Source organism: Strix uralensis, chromosome 10, assembly GCF_047716275.1.
Source record: "Strix uralensis isolate ZFMK-TIS-50842 chromosome 10, bStrUra1, whole genome shotgun sequence".
Taxonomy (NCBI): Eukaryota; Metazoa; Chordata; class Aves; order Strigiformes; family Strigidae; genus Strix; species Strix uralensis.
This window is the reverse complement of record NC_133981.1, coordinates 2,825,717-2,835,121: the sequence shown is the minus strand read 5'-3', so window position 1 is coordinate 2,835,121 and position 9,405 is coordinate 2,825,717. Positions and strand designations below refer to the sequence as shown.

Below are 9,405 nucleotides of genomic sequence, written 5' to 3'. Positions count from 1 at the left end.
GTGAAGCCCATGCAAGCCTTCTGCTTTGGAAGAGGAGAGGATGCTGGGGTTTGGGTAGTCCCAGGACCAAGAGGCTGCAGCTGCTCCACTGTCATTTGCTCTGGGTTAAAGCTGACAGCTGCAAAAACATTCCACGAACTGGCTGTTCTTTGCAGGGTTTGTCACTGAAAGCCAGCGTTTCGCTGGACTCGGAGGAAATCACAGGCTCTCTGTTTCCAGCACAGGGAGCAAAAGGAAAAGCCACAACTAGAACAGCTGCTTCCTTCAGCCTCCCTGAACTGTCAGGCGGAGACCAAAGCAAGTTGCTTCCCCTGTTATACTTACTGGCTTGGGGGGCAGCCCTCACAGATGCTATTAATTCTCAGTAGGGAGGAGGACCTCCCGGGGGACCTCAGGTAAAGTTGATGGAAATTCAAAAAATCAAAAAAGTGAGGTTTCAGCAACTTTTTTTTGTTCTGCACAAGAATGAAGTGAGATATCTTCCCTGCAAAATGAGTTTATCCTTTGCTGAGAAGACACTCTACCTATCCCAGGTGAGTGCCTTCATGGCTGGGCAGAGACCCAGGATGCTGGAGCTCTTCCAAATCAGGCTTTAGCATTATTCTTTCAGTTTCTTGTGAAGAAGATGTGCCAATGGTTCAAAGCAGGGAGTGCCCACCCTACTGTGGTGTCCAATGCCGAGGGCTCTTCTGCTCTCTCCTCCCCTCCAGCTTGCAAATGAGAAACTTTTCTAACAGCATGTTAGCTGAAACTCCCCTGGGACAGTTAGTGGAAGAACATTGACAAATACTTAATGTGTGACTGAGCAGAGATGGAAAATGAGCACGACGTGTTCTGATGGGAGCATATTTAGAGAGAGCGTTGGGTATCTCAGGTACTTTCAGATCAAATGAGAAAGCACGGTTTAACTGCTTCCTTATGTTAGGTGACCACTCACAGAGGGCAGTGGGCTCAGAAGTCAACCTTCAGTTCACTAAAATTCTAATTCCACTGCTTAGATCCTTAGTGGGTTATCTGCGAGCATGCAAAAAAGTTGGAATAGGATGGGAATGAAACCCAGATTCCCTATGTCCCAGGGCTCTATTTACCAGATTGTCATTCCTTGCAGACACATCGCATGTGACTCATATCTACAATGTCAGAAATGAACCAACACACCCCAGTAAATGGAAGAATGTTTCCAGACCCGCTGTGACCTAAAGTTTCTCAGAATTTCAGTCTCCCTAGGAGGGGAGGCAAGGACAGACAATATGGACAACTGGACAAGAACAGTCCTCATGCATCAGAGAAAATCCTTTCATAAAATGATCAAATGTCCTCTCAGAAACTGATGATTTACTCCTCCTGAATAGTCACACCAGAACTGCACTCTTCTGAAAGCTTGAAAACGTCTCCAATTCCCAAGGCTAAAGATATATTTTTAGTAGAATATAACAATATTATTGACCAGTTCATGCCCTTTCTGTGCCAAAGTTGATCCTCAACTTAAACAGGTTTTAACACCCTGGTTCTGTGTGCCAGAACAACTGTATCCCCTCTTGGCCTCATCTTTTTAGGCATAATAAGAAAAGGTTATTTTAACATTTTAAATTATAGCTTCTCTATAAGGACCAGCCTGATAGACCACTTCATTCTCATTTCATTTCCTGTTTCTCCTCTGCATTGACAATTTTTCCCATCTTTGTGTCATCACCAGATTTCACTGGGATACTTTTAAACATGTTATTCATGAAGCTATTAAGATAGGCATCAAGCTTTTATTTGAAGAACTGTACTGGTAACTTCCCTCCATCCTTTTTTAACATTACCCATGGTCACCTCCCCTCTAGCCTGCTCCCTTTCCATTTCTTCACTATTGTGGTAATTCCCAACTTCTCCAGCTCTGCTAAAAATTCCCCATCATAACCTTATACCTTTATTGTTTCACTGAAGTCTAGACAGATGTGATCTATCACATCTCCTTTATCCAGATCAGTTATCTTTGATAAGATAACCATGAGGTTAGTCAGACATAATTTATCCTTGGTAAACACTTGTATTTTATCCCATTTTTCCATTACTTCCTTGTCTTTAATTATAATTTCCTTCAAAAATTGTTCTGATAGCCCTATACACTATTGCGGTCTGATTGATAGGTTTAGAATTTTCCAGATTGCTTCCTCCTTCCATCTTAAGTGTAGGTACTACATTTCCTAATTCTCTAATTATATAGTACTGCCTTTAACTTGATGGAGTAATTAAAATATTTTCTAACAAATTTGCAATTCCATGTACCAGGTCTGTTAAACTTTGAGAGTGAAGATTATTTGGTTCCTGAGCACAGGTCAGTTAAGCACCCTGTGTTTTCCTTCCCACTGGCCACCCTGCATTTTTTCCACATTCAGTATCTTTAAAAGGTACCTATTACAAGTTTGGGTCATCCCCGGACTCTAAGTTCTAGTGACCCCCATCACACCTCATGCACATGTAGATTGTGTCAGGCATCCACCTAAAAAAAAAAAAGTGGGGTACACCCACCTTTTTCTGCACCAAATCATTGTTACTCTGTCTGCAAATCTTTGCCTCCCCTCCTCAGCTGCCCCCCTTGTATTTTCCTTCTCCTTTCTGCCTTTAAAATAAGGGAGGAAAAAACTCTTTATGTCTCCAACAAACTTCCTTTGCTGTCTGTTGGCTCATATGTGCTTAGCTCACCCGAAACAGCTTATATCGAGAGAACAGAGTAACTCCGAGAGCAAGCAGGAGAAACCGATTCTGATTATCCACTCTGAACGGAAAGAAATATTCTGGCTGCTGGCAATGCCTTCCCAGAATGCTTCTGGACTGTCTATAGGCAGTTCATTTTTAGCTCTATAAGTTGAAACCAGTGTTAGATGACTATTTGATTTCAGCTATAGTGTAGTAACATCCGGAAAGGGTCCTAAAGTGAGACGTGCAAATCATACAGATAAGCTCAATCTCCCTGTTTTAATTCCAGCTACAGGATCTTTGAGAACACCCTGTCCCTTTCCCTACTTAGAAACCTTATTAGTAAGTGGCCTCCGCTCAGTTCAGATGGGTTTGTTGCCAGATGTCTCTACAGGCAAGCTTGCTTGTTAACCTCATTCTAATAATAAATATGAACACTGCTTTCACAATACCTTTCAGCATGGGAATTCAAAGTGTTTTAAATATGTTGAGCATTTTAACAGCAATGAAGAACAAATTTTGTAAATTTTGCTTTAACCTTGTAAGAGCAGATGAAAATTAACACTGGGAAGAGTATAAATATAAGGGGATAGCTTTGGCTTTCCAATGGATGACAACCTACCTAAGATCTTAGGATAAATGTCATCTTTAAGAGCCTTTTTCAAGCTCATGGTGATGCTACTGAGATCCCCTCCAGTCAACAAAGATGGCTCCCAGAGAGCAGTTTGTATAAATGTGCGCGTCTTCACCAAAACAAGGGAAAGCATCCCCTGGTACTCTGTTATAGTAGTCACTGCTTTCCTGCTAGGTTTTACTTAATGTACAGTGAATTCACTAAATTGGTATTTGCTCCTCCGATATGTCCAAGAGCTTCAGGGAAGATCAGGAATAGGAGGTCATCCTGCATAACGGTCTTCTTGCTCACTGCCAGGCTTTTCTCCAGGTAACCATCCTATCAGCAGCGCTGCCCTGCTCCTGTAGTGAGCTGGCTCGGAATTCAGCTGCCCTCAACATCCTTAAGTAGTAAAGGCTTGGCTTCTTCAAATTTTCCTTATCCTAAAGAAAATGTGATAGGAGTGCCTCGGGACCCTCATGGCCCTCCTAAGAACTTGTGCTGCCTGTGACAATAGGTTATCTAGGTGCTGCCAACAACAGTACTACTCCTTCTCTAAAGGAGATGTTCTGCATCTGGAGCTGAGCCATCCATAGGATTAAGTCCATCTTTGCAAAGTACCTGTGCCTAGTACATCCTGGTGAAGGAAAGACCTTTTTCCCAGCAAGGCGTGATGGTTCAAATCAACCAGACAACTTCTCTCTGCTGGAGGACAACGTGTGAACAAGGAGCAATCCAACAACCATGATACGAGAAGCTTTTCATACTGATGAACAGTTTGGAAACACTGGAAGTTATTTTTTGGGCTCCACAGCATCTGGTATCAGTGAACTGCCTTTCCTGCAGAAAGGGAGAACTTTGGAACCCTAACCTATGCTGTGAGGTGCAGGACTCCCAAATCTGCTTGGTCCTCTGGATGTGCAGTTGGGAGCGTGGAAGCTCTGGGAGCCCCAGGTGAGCACGGCAGAGCTACTTGGGAGCTGCAGACCCTCTGTGCCTGCCTGGCTTTCTGCCAGTCATACTAGCAACCAGGCACAGATCCAGGGGAATTCAGCCTGTATTTCAGTGGGAATTTACTCATTTAGATGAAACAGAGGTTGTTTGTTTTCAGCTAATCATTGTCTTCCAATGAAGAAAACATGTTGTCAGAGGATTCCAAGCAAACTCTACCCATGATTCACTTTCTAGATTTCAGCAGTGAAACTCAAAATCAGCTCTGATGCCCTCTCCTAACTGCACACAAAGCTCTTTAATAGCCTTCGCCTCTGCAAAGGCCCCCTCAGGACACACTGACCTTGCTGCAGTTCGGTGGCGCTGGAGAACACAGCACCCATAGAGAGGGGACATACTTTGAAATTTGGTTGTGGTTTAGCTTCTCTACCTTATTCCCTCACTTTTTCTTCTTCAACATTTATTACAAAGCCCCAAAACATTATCTTCTCTTCTGTCTCCCTCCAGAAGAACACTTGCATGGCTGATCTACTCTTTTCTGAGATAGCAAATTGGCTGGAGACCTCAAAAGTTGAAAAGTGCTGACAGCTGCCACCATTTTGTCACAAGATTCTAAAATCTACTGTTTTTCATACAGCTCCAGCAACCAGACGGATGTGATAATTACAAATTTTCACTTTATTTTACTTTTGTTCCCACATGGTAGTAGAAAAAAGGTGCAATAATTGAATGGCAAAAATGTGAGAAAAGAAAAAAGAAAGAACTCCAGGTCCTGAGTCTGCTAGTCTAAAGAAGCAGGGCTTGCAAAGGCCTCAAAGACAGGAAATTCTTACACAGTTTGTGCAAATAAGCAGAAGATGAGGGATATAGACACTGTTAGTTCTCTCTGAGGGAAAGCTGTGGCAGGATCCAAACCATATTAGACATGAGAGAATCCACAGTGACACTCAACCACAGGTGCAAATCCACCATGCTCCATTAATTAGTTCTTGTGCTCATGCAAACACTTGTTTTCCATTTCATTATTTTGAACTCAGTCTTCCCATGTTAAGGAAGGCAGATTCTTAGGGTTTGAAACAGCAGCAGAGACGGTGAGAGCTCGCTTTCTTTTTACAATAGAAGATTGCTGAATTCTTTAATAAGCGAAGATTTTGTTCAGCTGTTTATAAGAAGCTTAACAAAGGGAGATGTTAATATGAATAGAAAATATAAACTGAATATAACTTCCTCTCTCGGGGCTTGTGGTTTTCTCTACCTACAGGTTCTTTAGCTGTCCTCAGTCTTTCATGAATATAAGTTAGGCAGGGCATGAGCTGCTAGTACATACTTAAAAAACATTGGCTTCTTTTCACTCCATAGAGAAGAAAAGGAAAAAGAGTCTGGAGCCTGTTTTCTCCTTCAGCATCATCCTATGGAAATGCACAACAGCCCTGTGGCACTTGTCAGTGCAGACCCTTGCATTACACTAGGTGCTGTGCATTTCACCCTTCGACTGTGGAAAAAAAAAAGTGCCAGTGTTTTCCATTTCTTGCATTAATCCTCTCAGCCTGCAGAGTTATCATTATCATTCAAATAAAACGATAACAAACCCAGCCATCTGCTTAAAAAGCCCAGGCTGGTCATAAATCCACTGGGTCCCTTAGATTTAAAAGAGGGGAAAATGCTCCAAAGCAAAGGGGCTCTTAGGCAATGCCAGCCCCCTCCCTGGCAGTGCTGAAACCTTTAATCACCTAAGGAGGGGGAGACTTACCGAGGCCGGGGAGCCCCGTGTCAATATTATTCCTCTTACATAACATCCTGCTTTATTTGCTGATTGAATGGGCTTTTTCTTTTTTTTTTTTTTTTTTTGGAACTGAACTTGTCCCTCAGATGCCAAAAGAGCTTAGTGGTAAATTGCAACCCTCCCCAGAAAAAAAGCAAACCTCACCCACAGGCAAAAATAAAACACGGTCACAGATTGAGATTTGCTATCTAAAACCAAAACAATCATTAACGACAGATAATCCAGCAAAGAAGGTACAGCAAGCAACGGGCACCTTGCTGACACAGAAAATTAGGGCTAGCCTGACAGGACAGAAAGACAGAGCTCTCCCTCTCCCACACAAACCTAAATCACCCACTACATATTTTCTTTACCCTCCTGCAGGGAAAATGTTTTATTGATAAGGCCTCTCCTAGGCTTGTGATTACCCCCCCAGGGCTGAGAGAGATTCGAAGCTGGTCAGCTTGACATCATGTCTAGACAGTCTCTTTCATTGGCAAATGCTCAGCGCACCTAAGAACAGACCAGTGAGTCCAATAATGTGCAAAACGGTGCAGGAGGAGCCTTTAGGGGCATGTTGGACACACTGAGGAGACTGCACAGAGATGCTCACATACGTGTGTACCACAAGAAATCCTCTTACATGGGTGCACACACAGCTCTGCCCACTCCCGCCCAGGTACCCAGCTTTGCACAATCTGACATAATTAAAGCACTACCCAAGTTTCCTGCAAGCAGCCATGCAAGCAAACAAAGCTGCCCTTGACGCATACATAAACCTGTAGTGCCAGCGGGGCAGCTACCCACCACATCTCCCTGTATCCCCACGGTGGGGGACTTACACCGTGCTAGTGCATGCCGGGCGGTGACACTGACAGCTATCTGCCCTGGGCCTGTTGCATCGGTAGCTGAACTATTAGGGAAATTCTTCTGCAGTTTACAACCGGATACTTTAAGGCAAGGAGAACCAGTTTTCCTTAAAACACAGCAGCTTTGGACTAGCTTCGCAAATCTGGAAAGGGAAGGCACCATATCTGCCTTACAGTAAAGACTACAGTCCCCTTTACAGCAGATCCACAGGGTCAGTGATACACACGTGTAGGTGCTCTCTCACTGTGCATCCTTGCATGCAAACAACCACATATTTGCACATGAAAACAGCCCTACGTCCCTTGCCCTGCCCTCTTCCAGGGTAAGTGCACCCACAGGCACCAGTGCTGGGTCCATCAGCACACGGGGTCTCTTCACTCTCTATTCACTGGCATTCATGTGCAAAAGAAAGGGTGGAGATCTTGAGATACCCCCAGGACAGCCAGGCACTATGATTGCCCTTGTCATCTTTTAGGCTCACATGATAAAGCTGCTGTCTGCAGACCAAGCCCATGCCAACTGAATTGTTGTCTAGGCCAACCAACACCCACAGGGCCCAATCCCTTTTGTGCTCTCCCTCTTTGAATTGGGTAGAAATGATCGCAGTGAAAACCTCTGGTATTTTTAGGACAGAGCAGAGCTGCCTGAATGGCTCATGGCTGGTTCCCTGCTTGTCCCAGGGGAACGAGGCATGCAGAAGGCAGGGAGGAAAAGGCACGGTCACACCACGCTGTTTTGCAGCCGTCCTCAGCTGCCTGGGTACCACAGAGAGCCTGCGGGCAGTTTATCCCAGAAATAACATAGGCCTGAAGAAACTCTACACATAGGAGGAGTTCAAAGGTTGCTCAGAGCCACCTTTGCTAAGAAGTGGGACCGAAGACCTGAGAACAGCTTCCCTCTGGTCCCAGTTAGCAGCTGGCTGACTCAGCTGAACATCCATCATGCAGCAAAATGCGATAATTGTCTTGATCTGTGCTCCCCAAATCTGCCAACTGTGGTCAGTGCCCACTGTTAGCAAATCCGACCCTCATTATCTGCTCTCCACCCTCGTCTTTCCAAGGCGCCGAGCACTGCAGTGCACAATTAAGCACCCGCCATCAAGTTGCTTCTAGGCCCGTTTGTCATCGCCAGCATTTGTTTGGGAATGTTTGTTGGGAAGCACATGGTGGCAGGGTCAGTGGATGTTGTTGAGGTTTTTCCTCTTGTGCCTGGGGGCCAGAGAGCTTTGTGCATTTCTCAGTATGTTAAACTCAATTAAAAAAAATAAAAAAAACAACATCAGGATAACTTAAAGCAGATGTGAACACAACAAGCCTGAGACCCTTCTGAGCACAAACACGGCCATTTCATTGCAATTCCAAAAGGCTTTTCTGGCAAGCCTCCCCTCCATGTCCTACATTCTTTCATTCCAAGGAAGACAAACAATTCAGACTGGAGCAGCAAGGCACGTTTTTCAAATAAACAGGTTCCCTCAAACAATTTTTGCCTTTGTGTCACCCCAGTACATGCATTCCTCTCCTAAAGGATCTTCTGGGATGATCTAAATGACAATTTGTGTCACACCTTTCATTCAAGGAGTTCAAAGCACCACACTCAGCCTAGGTGAGCCTTCCACGTCGTAAGTGTTTTCACCCCCATATCCCCACACAGTATCTTCATGACTTGAAGGTACAGAGAGAAAATGTGGCATTTGTGGATGCTAAAACCAGAAATCCTGTGGAGCCTTTCAATGTTGGAAGAGGAACGTGGCTGGAATGCAGACTGGGGACTGATCCTCTGAAAAGCCGGTTGCTTGGTCATTTCTGCTCATCAATCACCACAAGGTCTGCAGTTTTTAAGAACAGATAAATCCTATTTTACCTTACAGGTAAATGGCTCAAACACAGGGACGTTTTTGGATAGAAGTACAGTCCATAACATTACCTGATTCACTTGTTACCTTAATTTCATCTCTGTCATTTCTCCCTGTGTCCCTCACATCAGCAGCTGCCTTGACCCAAGTCACTCACTCCTTCTTTCTAGCTTCTAAGTTTCGTGCTTACTTTGCCAGCTACTTTTGACTCTGGCTTTGATTTCTCTGACTAATTCCTGGACTCTGTTCTGGCCCTACTCATGAGCTCTCTATTGCTCCACCTGTCTCTTGATGGTAAAAAAACAATGCCAAGTGTGAGCGGATTTTATTATTTCAAAGTTTTGGTTCATGGTATGTTTTCCATATTCTCCTCCATGAGAAAGAACAGAGGTTGTCTCTGGAGAAAACATCAGGAGATGGGTAGAGACAATTCCAAAATCTACACCTGGGATTTAAGACTGCTTCTCCTGGACCTTCCACATGTGAGGAAACAAGACGGAGGCAGACTCAGTTTACAGCTCTAGCCTTCTACCCAGGGAAAGCAGTCTACTGGCATTTCCATTTCAAATCAAGATTGCTTGGAGATATGCTGAGCTGCCCTGTGAGGGCAACTTGAAGGATTTCTTATGCCTTCCAGCTGAATGGCATTTAGATTAATAAAATAGATTATAA

General features: G+C 44.2%; 1 long non-coding RNA gene across 1 annotated transcript; it reads left to right on the top strand.

The window, feature by feature from the left end:
• Positions 1-444: 444 nt before the first annotated feature.
• Positions 445-1,531, top strand: LOC141947944 (uncharacterized). Its single transcript, XR_012630310.1, has 2 exons — positions 445-533; positions 1,109-1,531. It is a non-coding gene; the product is annotated as an uncharacterized LOC141947944 (long non-coding RNA).
• The last annotated feature ends 7,874 nt before the right edge of the window (positions 1,532-9,405 follow it).